Source organism: Rattus norvegicus, chromosome 10 (genome assembly GCF_036323735.1).
Source record: "Rattus norvegicus strain BN/NHsdMcwi chromosome 10, GRCr8, whole genome shotgun sequence".
Taxonomy (NCBI): domain Eukaryota; kingdom Metazoa; phylum Chordata; class Mammalia; order Rodentia; family Muridae; genus Rattus; species Rattus norvegicus.
In genome coordinates, this window is record NC_086028.1 from 50,705,396 (window position 1) to 50,722,025 (window position 16,630).

Below are 16,630 nucleotides of genomic sequence, written 5' to 3' on the forward strand. Positions count from 1 at the left end.
CTCAAGGTTACTCACAGACAGAAGTGAATAAAGGCACTGGCTACTTCATCAGCATATGAAGGCTGATGTGCTCAGAGGTAAATTTGTCAAAGAATGGGACTGAGATTGTTTGCAATATTTTATACTCAGTGTCCAGCCAGAAAATGTCAGAGATATAAGGATATAGGGCCAGGAACCCAAAAGGAAGAGGTAGTTATTAGAATCAAACCCACAATGATAAACAATTTGTCTTCTGTGGCCTCAAGAACAACTGGCACAAAGATGTTAGTGAAGTTGGAACAGGGCAGGAAGAAGAGGAGAGAGGTGACATCTGTGAGGAACATTTTGATAACATTTGCATAAAGTACAAAACTAGAAAATTGGAACAGGACATTAACAGTTTAGTCAATGGTTTCAACATGCAAAGAACACAGTGATAAAGGACAATGGTCAACACTGTGCTTCCAGACCATAAAGAACACAATACATGTGTAGTTTAAATCTCAGAAGAAAAAGAAGAGGTGGTTTAACTTAGAAAACTTCTTGAAGCAAAATTTTCCAAACCATCAAACCACAGATTCAAAAACATAATGATATTCAGTTAATTAGGATGCAAACAAAGAAATTATACCTTCACAGAACTGCTAAAAAGGGACAATATGCCCTCTCCTTCAAAGTATTGGTAATAGAACTCACTGATGACTTCTAAACAGAAGAGATAAGATTGCAACAATATTGATCTGTGAGGCCCCTCAAAGACACATGCACTAAAGTTGATCATCAAGATGGTATCGTTTAAAAGAGACAGAATATCTATAAGTTGGAGCTAGGGAAAGGTCTTTAGGAAGAGAACGTTCAGTTGCTTTAAATGTCTTTTAGACAATAACAATAGCACAGAGTTTAAGTATTTATAAATTAAAGTGCACAAGAAGAACACCCATGTGAAACATTGACAGTAAAAATCATTCAAGTACCAGTTTATACTCTTACACAATGGGATCGTGTCACTGCCACTATGAATAGCCACCAAAGGAACGTAAGATTAGCAGCTAACAATTAATAATGGAAATACAAACTGATAAAAATGTGGGTTCACCCCAGTGAACTAGTCTATGGGGGGAGGGTGGCAATGGGGGGAGGGTTGGGAGGGGAACACCCATAAGGAAGGGGAGGGGGGAGGGGGATGTTTGCCTGGAAACCGGGAAAGGGAATAACACTCGAAATGTATATAAGAAATACTCAAGTTAATAAAAAAAAAATGTGGGTTCATCACAAAGCTCAAAAATAAAGAAAAGTAAGCTATTTAAATTAATTTCTTTTAATAACTGATGAGATAGGACTATAATCTGTTAGTTAAAATACGAAGAAAGTGTACAACTTGACCTAATGAACTTACATAAAACATCGACTGCAACAACTACAGAGGACACTCATTCTCAACTTTACATGGAGCACCATAAAGCTAGTCCATGTGCTAGACCGTAGTCCACAAGACAGATTTCAATGAATTCAAAGAAACTGCTGGATAAGAAAGTGACTCAGTTGTTTAAAATCCCTATCACAAAAACATGAGGACCGGAATTTGAATTCCCAGAACCCACATAATGTAAGGTGGCTATGGAGGCCCAGCTCTAATTCCAGCATTCTGAAGATGGACACAGGGATCACAAGCACAAGCAGGTTAGCCGGACAGTATCTATCTGTGATCTCTGGGTTCAATTCAATGGGGAGACTTGTCTCAATGAATGAGGTAGAAAGTAGCTGAAATAGAAACCCTAAGACAACTTTGGGCCTCCACATACTCCTGTAATTACATGTGTGTCCACACACACATGCAAACACACATACATAAATGCATCCACACCACATGCATACACATAAAGAGAAGCTGTGCAGACCATGTCCTCTGAGATCAGAAATTGTGAATGGGAACTCCTGGTAAGAAGTTGTGTCAGCAGAGATGAATTGACTAATTAGAGCTGAAGTACATTGAAGAGAATGAAATGACACAGATCCAGAAGCTAGTCATTTTATCCTGGACGAGTTGTAGTACTCCAGATCAGCCATTTCTTACCCACCTCTGTGTCAGAAGTCACATCCTGTGATTAATAAATACAAAACTTTTAGAGCCTATTAACTGTGCAGATCCCTATCTTCTACCAACCAAAAATCTAATAATGTCATCAGATAACATCTAGAGCCTATAGCAAAACTTTCCCTAACTTGCTATAACCACCTCTCTGATGTAGCCACCAATTTTAAACTTGCCTTGACTATGACTTTCATTGTTCTCTAAAACTATAACACTTCATGAAACTGCTTCCACAGTAGAATAGGGAGTTTGTGATAACCTAAATTTGTGATCCTGGGCTATGTTCACTCAAAATGGTTCTAAAGTAAACTATCCCCTTTTCCCTTTAAAGTGAGAGCTGTGATTTTTCCATCAACATCCGTGATACAGAGATGATAGTTTCTACAAATGCTTAGTAATTCATCAAGGTTCTTCTAAATGAGCATGTGAAAGAAGAAAGAAAACTGGATACCAGAAGACATAGTAGATAGAGAAAAGATGGTAACATATTAAAACCTTAGGGTATCATTCACACAGTGTGTGTGGGAAACCTGAGTCTTTGAACAGGTGTGGAAGAGGAAGAGGTGGAAAAGCTCTAGTTTCTAGACAGAAAACATCTATCTCAAGATCATACAGATGAGAAGAGCAATTTAAATTCAAGGAAAGAAAAAGAAAGAAATTATGATTAGAGATCTGGTCTTATGACCTAGAAAACAAATATAATGAATCAAAAGTCATCATTTTGGGAGGAAAAAACTAGAATAATAGTATTAAAAAAAATAGGGCTTGTGAACTGGGAGGAGAGGGGCATTTGCAACACAGAACCTGAAAAGAAAAGCATCACCACAGTCCCTACAGATAGTCACAGAGTAAGAAAAATTTTTTAACAAATTTGTGTAAACGCAGTTAAAATCTTAAATCATCACATAGTCCCAGAAAAGATAACTTGGAAAACCTATATAAGAGAAACGGAAAATTTAAATAATTCTAAATGTAGTAAAGAAATCAAACGCATAATTTAAAACTTCCACACAAGTAAATTTTTAGTCTCGGACAGTTTCATTGCTAAGACCTAGCAAACATTTATAGAAAAAAGAATGATTTTAATGAAAATCCTAATGACCAAGGGGACTCAAAGAGATCACTTCCCAGCCATTTAACGCCGCTGCCAATACAATCTCATGACCAGAACTAGTGAAATATAAGAGATCACAAGACATAACATTATAGGCCAGAAGTCTTTGTAGAATGCAGTGGGAAAAGTTCTTAACCAAAGGTTAAGAGTGAGTAAAATTCCACAATACAAAAATAATATATCATGTCAAAGTGGGCACCTGGCAGCAAATATTATAGGCACATACAATGAAGAGGTTGAAAGAGTAGAATTTTTTTTCCCATTCTTGGATAGTAAGATTGTGTGCATAGGAAATCCCAAGGAACTGATATTTTATGAGAATTAGTAAGTGAACCTAACAAAATTAAATAAAAATTCAGTATGTAAAACCACATAGCTTTACTATTCAAAAGCAATACAAATGAGAAAAATAAATACTGAAATGGTACCGAAATAGCACCAAAAGTCTATTTTCAAATACCTAGGGATAAGCAAAATGGACGAGAGGAAATGTCATTATTCCCATAAACTCAGAAATCATTATTGACAGAAACAGGAAAATATCTAAAGAATAAATAGATATACCATGACTATGGAGTAAAATGTTGGATACTACATATCACAAATATATTTCTGGCCATACCAAGGTCAAACCTAAGCTTTGTGAATGGTAGTCAAGTGTACTAATTGCAGAATTATGGGAACAAGGACTTAACGTGGTGTGTATCTACTCTTCCAGTCTTTGTGATGCCATCAACAGAGTTCCCATTTAATATCCATTAGTGGGGTGTGTGTGTGTGTGTGTGTGTGTGTGTGTGTGTGTGTGTGCGCGCGCGCTTGTGAGTGTGTGCATGGACGTATGTGTGTACCTATGTATTATATATATGTATGTGCATGGGTGATTCTAATGTTAAAGTTCAAGACAGTCTTGAAAACTACATGCATGTTTCTAGATGTATGAGACATTCTAAAGCCTCTATAACTAAACAATGCAATATTAGCCTAAGAATAGACCTAAACCATAGCCAGCAGCCTTGAAGGATGTTGTACATTAGTGCATCAGTAACCACTACTTCTCGTCATATATAACACATATTCCTGAGATAATAGGCCTTTAAGTGAACAGTTAAACATTAATGTTTAAATTGTAGACTTGTTTGTTTAAAATGTTTGTGTAAAATAATTATATGTAGGATGTACATTTAAAATATGTATTTTATGAGTGCTTAGCCTACATGTAAGTCTATGCACCACATGTATGCCTATCAAGGTGAGAAGAATTCATTAGATCGCCTTGAACTAGAGTTACAGGTGGTTGTGAGCCACAGTGTGGGTGCTAAGAATTGAACTTGGAAGAGCAGCCAGTGCTCTAACTACTGAGCTGGTTCTCCAGCCTCCAGGATACAAAACTGTCCAAAACCATATTGGCCATAATAATGAAAAAAGATTGTGAACTGCGAGGCGTTCATCTGCTGGGTACTGTCTGGGCCTATTCTACGAAATAGCATTGGAATTAAATGATTATAATATCCAATGACATGGGTGACACTCACAAACGTAATAGAGCGCATTAGTTGTGCATAACTGTAATCAAAATTCCTGAGAGAAAAACTTAAATGAGGGGAGATTGACTTGGGCTCATTTTCAGATCTCTGAGCTCATTGTTGCTAAGTCCCATGGGCTTGGGTAGAAGACTGTGGTGGCCAGAGCATGTGCAAGAGAGGGCTGTAAGGCATACCCTAGTGACCTAGTGACCTACTTCCTCCAGCTAGGCTCCATCTGCTAAAGTTTCCACAGCCTTCCAAAAGAGTACATCAGGCTGGGGACCAAGCATTCCACACAGGAGCCTGTGGGGCCATTAATTTTCCAAACACATTTCCCCAAACGTCAGATGCACAAAAGCACCAGGCCAAAAGAATCAAAGACGCTTGAAGGCAGGACTACAGGTCAGTCATGTTTGAGGAGGAAATGGTCCAATGACAGAAAAGGAAGACAATAAAGAGAGCAGAGCTGAACTGTGTAGGAAACCAGGTCCCAGGGATGGGCTGGGACCTGAGACTCAAGCGCATCTAATGCTTTTAGCTCTAGCCCTAAGCTGTTCATTTCACGGAACTTTTCTTCTCTGGTGAGTGTCTGTCATTTGCATAAGTCTTGGAAACTACCTCCTATAAAACCTGAACCCTGAAAAAATCATTTCCTCCATTTATAACAGAGTAAACATGAACAGGCTTCCTTCTACTTGTTTTTTAAACCTAGCTGTGTCAGAGTTTATGCTTCACCGCCTTAGTCCCAGATCTGGGAAAGCAGAAGTCTGGGTTTGTGAGGAGCCTAGAGTCTGTGTTTTCACAGAAAGTTAGATTATCCTGTGTAGGGACCTTCAAGCATGTCCCAGCACATCTCAGAAAAACTAATTTCTTCTAGGGGCTTTCGGGTGATATAGAATATGTGTGTGAGTATTCAAAACTCCATTTCATCTGAATACAATAGTTGTGTCAAGAGTGATGTTAGACAATCTCTTACCTTCTATGATGGGTTCATTCTGGCCCCTAAAACAATGACCTTGAAATCCTAACCCTTAGCACCATTATCCAGGAAAAGAACTAGCATGACAGGCTAGGGTGGTGTCACACTGGAGTAAGGTGGGTTCTAACTCAACAAGACTGACAGCTATGAATAGGCTGTGTGAAGGCAGGGAGAAGCAGGGAGGGTGATGATGAACCATCTTCATCCTCCTGGTTGTTCTGTAGATGGTGGGTGAGGAGGTGAGAGTAGAGTGTAGATGGAGAGGAACGAACGTAGAAAAAGAGAAGAGACACTGTAGTTATTGCCACGGTGGTGAGCAAAGAGAACTCAAAAGCCCTGCGGCCAGCCCTGGCATGCATTAGACATGCATCTCGTTTAAACACTTGTAATCAGTAAGCGTACCTCGAAAGCTTCTCATCAGATGACCAAATGAAGGATTGTTAGTGTTTTAAGTTTTTCATTGGTGGAGGCAGGGGAAGAAAGTGAGCAGGAGCCCTGGTGGGTAAAGAATGATTTTACAGAATTTAGAGAGTTGAACACTGCCAGGTGTCCTATTGAAGATTATGCATGGCACTTCATTTCCATAGAGAAGAAAAGAGCAGCCAGGCTGTCTTCTGCTTTAGAACTCACTAATGATGTTAGGTTTGGAGAAAGAGAACTTCACAATTCAACTCAAAACCCATTTTTTGAGTCTTTGTTGAGTCTAAGACACTGTGCTAAGGGTCACATAGTACACAAAGAACAAATAGAGCTCTGTCCTTAAGAAGATGCTTCTCACTTGAAGAGAGCAGGAATCATGTTTTTAACTCAAGATATAAGGCAGAGGGAGACACTCCACTAGACTAAACTACAAGTCGCTTAGGTTGACCGTGCTCCATGACTCAGCCATGAGTCCATTTGTCCCTTTCAGACATCTTTGCTATTTTCAAGTTCACTCTACCATTAAGACAATAGCTTAAGTTACCTGCCCCGGTGGCACAGCAAGCAGGCAGTCACAGACATGACTACCCATAGTCACCAGAGTTCACACTTAACAGAACATGACTCTGGCTGGTTGTAGGCTGTTGGCTGTTAGGCTTCTGTCAAATTGACACAAGCTAAAGTCATCTGAGAAAAGGGAACCCAGTTTAAAAAGAAATGCCTTCATCAGATTGGCTTGTAGGTAAGTCTGTGGGGAGCATTTTCTTTTTTTTTTTTTAATTAACTTGAGTATTTCTTATTTACATTTCGAGTGTTATTCCCTTTCCTGGTTTCCCGGCAAACATCCCCCTAATCCCTCCCCCTCCCCTTCGTTATGGGTGTTCCCCTCCCCATCCTGCCCCCATTGCCGCCCTTCCCCCAACAATCACGTTCACTGGGGGTTCAGTCTTAGCAGGACCAAGGGCTTCCCCTTCCACTGGTGATCTTACTAGAATATTCATTGCTACCTATGAGGTCAGAGTCCAGGGTCAGTCCACGTATAGTCCTTAGGTAGTGGCTTAGTCCCTGGAAGCTCTGGTTGGTTGGCATTGTTGTTCATAAGGGGTCTCGAGCTCCTTCGAGCTCTTCGACTTCTTTCTCTGATTCCTTCAATGGGGGTCCTGTTCTCAGTTCAGTGGTTTGCTGCTGGCATTCGCCTCTGTATTTGCTGTATTCTGGCTGTGTCTCTCAGGAGCGATCTACATCCGGCTCCTGTCTGCCTGCACTTCTTTGCTTCATCCATCTTGTCTAATTGGGTGGCTGTATATGTATGGGCCACATGTGGGGCAGGCTCTGAATGGGTGTTCCTTCTGTGTCTGTTTTAATCTTTGCCTCTCTATTCCCTGCCAAGGGTATTCTTGTTCCCCTTTTAAAGAAGGAGTGAAGCATTCACATTTTGATCATCTGTCTTGAGTTTCATTTGTTCTAGGCATTTAGGGTAATTCAAGCATTTGGGCTAATAGCCACTTATCAATGAGTGAATACCATGTGTGTTTTTCTTGGGTTACCTCACTCAGGATGATATTTTCCAGTTCCAACCATTTGCCTAAGAAAGTCATTGTTTTTGATAGCTGAGTAATATTCCATTGTGTAGATGTACCACATTTTCTGAATCCATTCCTCTGTTGAAGGGCATCTGGGTTCTTTCCAGCTTCTGGCTATTATAAATAAGGCTGCGATGAACATAGTGGAGCACGTATCTTTTTTTATATGTTGGGGCATCTTTTGGGTATATGCCCAAGAGAGGTATAGGTGGATCTTCAGGCAGATCAGTGTCCAATTTTCTGAGGAACCTCCAGACTGATTTCCAGAATGGTTGTACCAGTCTGCAATCCCACCAACAATGGAGGAGTGTTCCTCTTTCTCCGCATCCTCGCCAGCATTTGCTGTCACCTGAGTTTTTGATCTTAGCCATTCTCACTGGTGTGAGGTGAAATCTCAGGGTTGTTTTGATTTGCATTTCCCTTATGACTAAAGATGTTGAACATTTCTTTAGGTGTTTCTCAGCCATTCGGCATTCCTCAGCTGTGAATTCTTTGTTTAGCTCTGAACCCCATTTTTTTTTGTGTTAGAGGGATATTTATCTGTCCTCTTATGCCTTCGTTTATCATGACTCATAAGGAAGCAGTTTTTTAATTTTTTTCTTTTTTTTATTAACTTGAGTATTTCTTTTTTTTTTTTATTAACTTGAGTATTTCTTATATACATTTCGAGTGTTATTCCCTTTCCCGGTTTCCGGGCAAACATCCCCCTCCCCCCTCCCATTCCTTATGGGTGTTCCCCTCCCAACCCTCCCACCATTGCCGCCCTCCCCCCATAGACTAGTTCACTGGGGGTTCAGTCTTAGCAGGACCCAGGGCTTCCCCTTCCACTGGTGCTCTTACTAGGATATTCATTGCTACCTATGGGGTCAGAGTCCAGGGTCAGTCCATGTATAGTCTTTAGGTAGTGGCTTAGTCCCTGGAAGCTCTGGTTGCTTGGCATTGTTGTACTTTTGGGGTCTCGAGCCCCTTCAAGCTCTTCCAGTTCTTTCTCTGATTCCTTCAATAGGGGACCTATTCTCAGTTCAGTGGTTTGCTGCTGGCATTCGCCTCTGTATTTGCTGTATTCTGGCTGTGTCTCTCAGGAGCGATCTACATCCGGCTCCTGTCGGTCTGCACTTCTTTGCTTCATCCATCTTGTCTAATTGGGTGGCTGTATATGTATGGGCCAAATGTGGGACAGGCTCTGAATGGGTGTTCCTTCAGTCTCTGTTTTAATCTTTGCCTCTCCCTTCCCTGACAAGGGTATTCTTTTTCCTCATTTAAAGAAGGAGTGAAGCACTCACATTTTGATCATCCGTCTTGAGTTTCGTTTGTTCTAGGGATCTAGGGTAATTCAAGCATTTGGGCTAATAGCCACTTATCAATGAGTGCATACCATGTATGTCTTTCTGTGATTGGGTTAGCTCACTCAGGATGATATTTTCCAGTTCCAACCATTTGCCTACGAATTTCATAAACTCGTTGTTTTTGATAGCTGAGTAATATTCCATTGTGTAGATGTACCACATTTTCTGTATCCATTCCTCTGTTGAAGGGCATCTGGGTTCTTTCCATTTTCTGGCTATTATAAATAAGGCTGCGATGAACATAGTGGAGCACGTGTCTCTTTTATATGTTGAGGCATCTTTTGGGTATATGCCCAAGAGAGGTATAGCTGGATCCTCAGGCAGTTCAATGTCCAATTTTCTGAGGAACCTCCAGACTGATTTCCAGAATGGTTTTACCAGTCTGCAATCCCACCAACAATGGAGGAGTGTTCCTCTTTCTCCACATCCTCGCCAGCATCTGCTGTCACCTGAGTTTTTGATCTTAGCCAATCGCACTGGTGTGAGGTGAAATCTCAGGGTTGTTTTGATTTGCATTTCCCTTATGACTAAAGATGTTGAACATTTCTTTAGGTGTTTCTCAGCCATTCGGCATTCCTCAGCTGTGAATTCTTTGTTTAGCTCTGAACCCCATTTTTAATAGGGTTATTTGTTTCCCTGCGGTCTAACTTCTTGAGTTCTTTGTATATTTTGGATATAAGGCCTCTATCTGTTGTAGGATTGGTAAAGATCTTTTCCCAATCTGTTGGTTGCCGTTTTGTCCTAACCACAGTGTCCTTTTTCCTTACAGAAGCTTTGCAGTTTTATGAGATCCCATTTGTCGATTCTTGATCTTAGAGCATAAGCCATTGGTGTTTTGTTCAGGAAATTTTCTACAGTGCCCATGTGTTCGAGATGGTTCCCCACATTTTCTTCTATTAGTTTGAGTGTATGTGGTTTGATGTGGAGGTCCTTGATCCACTGGGACTTAAACTTTGTACAGGGTGATAAGCATGGATCGATCTCCTCTCTGCTACATGTTAACCTCCAGTTGAACCAGCACCATTTGCTGAAAATGCTATCTTTTTTCCATTTGATGGTTTTGGCTCCTTCGTCAAAAATCAAGTGCCCATAGGTGTGTGGGTTCATTTCTGGGTCTTCAATTCTGTTCCACTGGTCTATCTGTCTGTCTCTGTACCAATACCATGCAGTTTTTATCACTATTGCTCTGTAATACTGCTTGAGTTCAGGGATAGTGATTCCCCCTGAAGTCCTTTTATTGTTGAGGATAGTTTTAGCTATCCTGGGTTTTTTGTTATTCCAAATGAATTTTCAAATTGTTATGTCTAACCCTTTGAAGAATTGGATTGGTATTTTGATGGGGATTGCACTGAATCTGTAGATCGCTTTTGGTAGAATGGCCATTTTTACTATATTAATCCTGGCAATCCATGAGCATGGGAGATCTTTCCATCTTCTGAGATCTTCTTCAATTTCTTTCTTCAGAGTATTGAAGTTCTTATTGTACAGATCTTTTACTTCCTTGGTTAAAGTCACACCGAGGTACTTTATATTATTTGGATCTATAATGAAGGGTGTCGTTTCCATAATTTCTTTCTCGGCTTGTTTCTCTTTTGTGTAGAGGAAGGCTACTGATTTATTTGAGTTAATTTTATACCCAGCCACTTTGCTGAAGTTGTTTATCAGCTTTAGTAGTTCTCTGGTGGAACTTTTGGGATCACTTAAATATACTATCATATCATCTGCAAATAGTGATATTTTGACTTCTTCTTTTCCAATCTGTATCCCCTTGACCTCCTTTTGTTGTCTGATTGCTCTGGCTAGAACTTCAAGAACTATATTGAATAAGTAGGGAGAGAGTGGGCAGCCTTGTCTAGTCCCTGATTTTAATGGGATTGCTTCAAGTTTCTCTCCATTTAGTTTAATGTTAGCAACTGGTTTGCTGTATATGGCTTTTACTATGTTTAGGTATGGGCCTTGAATTCCTATTCTTTCCAGGACTTTTATCATGAAGGGGTGTTGAATTTTGTCAAATGCTTTCTCAGCATCTAATGAAATGATCATGTGGTTTTGTTCTTTCAGTTTGTTTATATAATGGATCACGTTGATGGTTTTCCGTATATAAAACCATCCCTGCATGCCTGGGATGAAGCCTACTTGATCATGGTGGATGATTGTTTTGATGTGCTCTTGGATTCGGTTTGCCAGAATTTTATTGAGTATTTTTGTATCGATATTCATAAGGGAAATTGGTCTGAAGTTCTCTTTCTTTGTTGGGTCTTTGTGTGGTTTAGGTATAAGAGTAATTGTGGCTTCATAGAAGGAATTCAATAGTGCTCCATCTGTTTCAATTTTGTGGAATAGTTTGGATAATATTGGTATGAGGTCTTCTATGAAGGTTTGATAGAATTCTGCACTAAACCCGTCTGGACCTGGGCTCTTTTTGGTTGGGAGACCTTTAATGACTGCTTCTATTTCCTTAGGAGTTATGGGGTTGTTTAACTGGTTTATCTGTTCCTGATTTAACTTTGGTACCTGGTATCTGTCTAGGAAATTGTCCATTTCCTGCAGATTTTCAAGTTTTGTTGAATATAGGCTTTTATAGTAAGATCTGATGATTTTTTGAATTTCCTCTGAATCTGTAGTTATGTCTCCCTTTTCATTTCTGATTTTGTTGATTTGGACACACTCTCTGTGTCCTCTAGTTAGTCTGGCTAAGGGTTTAGCTATCTTGTTGATTTTCACAAAGAACCAACCTTTGGTTCTGTTGATTCTTTCTATGGTCCTTTTTGTTTCTACTTGGTTGATTTCAACTCTGAGTTTGATTATTTCCTGCCTTCTACTCCTCCTGGGTGTATTTGCTTCTTTTTGTTCTAGAGCTTTTAGGTGTGTTGTCAAGCAGGTGACATATGCTCTCTCGTGTTTCTTTCTGCAGGCACTCAGAGCTATGAGTTTTCCTCTTAGCACAGCTTTCATTGTGTCCCATAAGTTTGGGTATGTTGTACCTTCATTTTCATTAAATTCTAAAAAGTCTTTAATTTCTTTCTTTATTTCTTCCTTGACCAGGTTATCATTGAGTACAGCATTGTTCAATTTCCACGTATATGTGGGCATTCGTCCCTTATTGTTATTGAAGACCACCTTTAGGCCGTGGTAGTCTGATAGCACCCATGGGATTATTTCTATCTTTCTGTACCTGTTGAGGCCTGTTTTTTGACCGATTATATGGTCAGTTTTGGAGAAAGTACCATGAGGAGCTGAGAAGAAGGTATATCCTTTTGCTTTAGGATAGAATGTTCTATAAATATCTGTTAAGTCCATTTGGCTCATGACTTCTCTTAGTCTGTCTACGTCTCTGTTTAATTTCTGTTTCCATGATCTGTCCATTGATGAGAGTGGGGTGTTGAAATCTCCTACTATTATTGTGTGAGGTGCAATGTGTGTTTTGAGCTTTAGTAAGGTTTCTTTTACGTATATGGGTGCCCTTGTATTTGGGGCATAGATATTTAGGATTGAGAGTTCATCTTGGTGGATTTTTCCTTTGATGAATATGAAGTGTCCTTCCTTATCTTTTTTGATGACTTTTAGTTGAAAATTGATTTTATTTGATATTATAATGGCTACTCCAGCTTGCTTCTTCTGACCATTTGCTTGGAAAGTTGTTTTCCAGCCTTTCACTCTGAGGTAGTATCTGTCTTTGTCTCTGAGGTGTGTTTCCTGTAGGCAGCAGAATGCAGGGTCCTCGTTGCATATCCAGTTTGTTAATCTATGTCTTTTTATTGGGGAGTTGAGGCCATTGATGTTGAGAGATATTAAGGAATAGTGATTATTGCTCCCTGTTATATTCATATTTGGATATAAGGTTATTTTTGTGTTCTTTTCTTCTCTTTGTTTTGTTGCCAAGACGATTAGTTTCTTGCTTCTTCTAGGGTATAGCTTGCCTCCTTATGTTGGGCTTTACCATTTATTATCCTTTGTAGTGCTGGATTTGTAGAAAGATATTGTGTAAATTTGGTTTTGTCATGGAATATCTTGGTTTCTCCATCTATGTTAATTGAGAGTTTTGCAGGATACAGTAACCTGGGCTGGCATTTGTGTTCTCTTAGGGTCTGTATGACATCTGTCCAGGATCTTCTGGCTTCCATAGTTTCTGGCGAAAAGTCTGGTGTAATTCTGATAGGTCTGCCTTTATATGCTACTTGACCTTTTTCCCTTACTGCTTTTAATATTCTTTCTTTATTTTGTGCGTTTGGTGTTTTGACTGTTATGTGACGGGAGGAGTTTCTTTTCTGGTCCAATCTATTTGGAGTTCTGTAGGCTTCTTGTATGCTTATGGGTATCTCTTTCTTTAGGTTAGTGAAGTTTTCTCTTATGATTTTGTTGAAGATATTTAATGGTCCTTTGAGCTGGGAGTCTTCACTCTCTTCTATACCTATTATCCTTAGGTTTGATCTTCTCATTGAGTCCTGGATTTCCTGTATGTTTTGGACCAGTAGCTTTTTCCGCTTTACATTATCTTTGACAGTTGAGTCAATGATTTCTATGGAATCTTCTGCTCCTGAGATTCTCTCTTCCATCTCTTATATTCTGTTGGTGAAGCTCGTATCTACAGCTCCTTGTCTCTTCTTTTGGTTTTCTATATCCAGGATTGTTTCCATGTGTTCTTTCTTGATTGCTTCTATTTCCATTTTTAATTCCTTCAACTGTTTGATTGTGTTTTCCTGGAATTCTTTCAGGGATTTTTGTGTCTCCTCTCTATGGGCTTCTACTTGTTTATTTATGTTTTCCTGGAATTCTTTTAGGGATTTTTGCGATTCCTCTCTGTAGGCTTCTACTTGTTCTCTAAGGGAGTTCTTCACGTCTTTCTTGAAATCCTCCAGCATCATGATCAAATATGAGTTTGAAACTAGATCTTGCTTTTCGGGTGTGTTTGAATATTCCGTGTTTGTTTTGGTGGGAGAATTGGGCTCCGATGATGCCATGTAATCTTAGTGGTTGATGTGGGAGGGCACAGCCTACTTTGGATAGTGCCAGTCCTGGGTTACATGAAAAGGCAAGCTGAGCCACCCAGAGCAAGCCAGTAAGCAGTGGTCCTGCATGAACTCCATTCCTGCCTTGAATTCTTGCCCTGACTTCCCTTCATGATGAACTGTAGGATGAAAACAATACATTTCCCCTAAGTTGCTTCTGGTTGTGGTGATTATCCCAGCCATAGGAAAGCAAACCTAAATGTAAGGGTGGGTGGATTTAAGATTAATTTCAAAAGACAAGAGTACACTTTGAGAGATGCTGTCGACAGAGATGATCAGGGAGAACCCCTTAAACCATGCATGAGAGAGGGGAGAAATACCTGAGTACCCACATACTACTACAATGTGAAGTCTGCCTTGGATAACAGTTGATCAATTACAAAGTCCCTTCTACTTCCCAGTCTATGACTGGAAAAGTCCCAAAGTGCAAAAGCCACTGAACCTTAGGGAGCCTGGTAGGTCCCTCATGAGAAAGAGAAGAGAGGCCTGGGAACACTGTGGATTCTGACGTGGCAACAACAACTGTATGTGTGAATTTAAAGAGCACATCAGCAGCTCTGTCCATCTGGCTTCATACTGTTACGGTCCGAAAGTCATCGACTTCTTCCATATTCATCTTTTCAGGTAAATATTATGTCAGAAAACTCGAGCCGTGGAGAACGTGCTGGCTGTGTGACATCGGCAAAAGCATTGCCACCTGACTTAGCAGCCAAAGTTGTGACAAAGTCCGTCAATACGGACATCCTGAAGACAAATAACTAGTAAGGAGGAAACAGAAAACCAGAGATGTGATTCCCTTTTGGCGCCATTTAGTCTAAGTCTCGGCCTGGTTAAAGGAAGAGAAGAGAACTGTGAGTTCCCTGTTTTTCCTCCTGGGTTGAGGCCCAGTGCCACCACAGGGTCGACATTAGCTCCAGTTCTTTATTTAGTAAAACGAAAACTCCACGAACATTCTGGCACTCCGAGGCACGAGTTGGCTCCTCCGAACTGAGACCTCTGCTATTTAGGGACTCCACAAAACAGAAAAAAAAAATGTGTATTACCAAATAACTATTTAGAGAAAATATTGAAAAAAGATTGAGAGGGAACTGTTTGTTTTAATATGGTCTGTTTACAATGCATTATGGCTGGACTGCGGAGTGTGTGCTAACGGAACAAAAATGCATTTGCATTCTTTCAGGGTCAAAATAGCCATGTTCAGACGGCACACAACAATCTCTCTTGCAGTTATTTTTCTCCTCTCTTTTTTTCCCTGGCATTTGATGGATTCTAGAAGTTCCTCAAATCCAACCTCTGGCTAAACTGCCAATATTGCTATAAAAAAAATCCTCCTCTCAATTGTAAAGCATTGGTTTCTTTACAACAATATCTCCCGATGTTGGGAGATGTACGGTGGAAAGACCTAGGGTGTTTGTGAAGTGGGCATCCACTCCCATCCCTTGGTTTTCTCAATTGAACGGTCTTCTGTGGGGCTATAAGAAGAGATGTCACAGATGTCCCTTGAAGGGCCACATTTTTTCATCCCTGTTTCACTACTAGAGCAGAAGTAGAGTAACTAGATCACAGATACACAGGGATGATGTGGAAAAATGACAGTGAGAGAGCTCCCTGGGAATTCTGGGCTTTGCCATAGGTTAAAAACCAGCCAATATGACCCTGCCTTACCTCCTGAGCTCCAGAACTGGAAATGCTATTAAAGCCCTACTCTGATCAATGATCCATACTCTGGGCTTTGGCTCCTCTCTCAAAAGAAAAACATCGTATTTGCTTCCAGACATGATCTGGGTCAACCATCTCCGCCCCAGTGAGAACAACCCAGGCCATAGCAAACATATATAGCAATTCAGACATTCACAGAGAGACCAGGAGAGTCCACTTCCGTTGTCTGCATCATGGCACCAACCAGAACCCTTTCTTACTGCTGATGTCAGACGATTAATTACCTTTTCTATTAAAGGATCTGAGCTTTGTCTTGGCTGTTTATTGCTGCAATAAACCGCTATGACCAAGGCAACTTACAGAAGAAGGGGTTTATCTGGGTCAGAGTCACTATTGCTGGAGCAGCAGCAGCAGGAGACATAGAATCCGGCACAGAGGCTGAGCTCTCACATCTTGAGCCGCAAGCATGAACTAGAGAGCGAAAACTGAAATAAAGTGAACCTTTAAACTCTCAAAGCCCATCTCTTACTCTAGCAAGCCCACAGCTCCTAAACTTCCTGAAACATTATCACCAGCTGGAAACCAAGTTTTCAAACTCCTGACACTGTAATAGATTTGCATCATTCGAGCCACCACGGATGGGTTGTGTGCCACTTTCAAGAGAAGAATATCAGATAACACATCTGGTTAGTGAACTTTTATAACAGAAACCCGAATGCTCATTAGTGTTCTTATTATTTAGTGTTGTCAAGGGAGGACACTAATGTAATGGCCTTAAATTTATATGTAGTAGCTCGAATTCCTAAATCTGCTATCTCTTTACCTTGTCTTTCCCCTCGGAAATTAACCTAACTCAGAAACTTCATCACTATGTCTAGATGATAGAGTTAGCACTCTGGGTTAGCACCGAAGCATACACTCCTCTG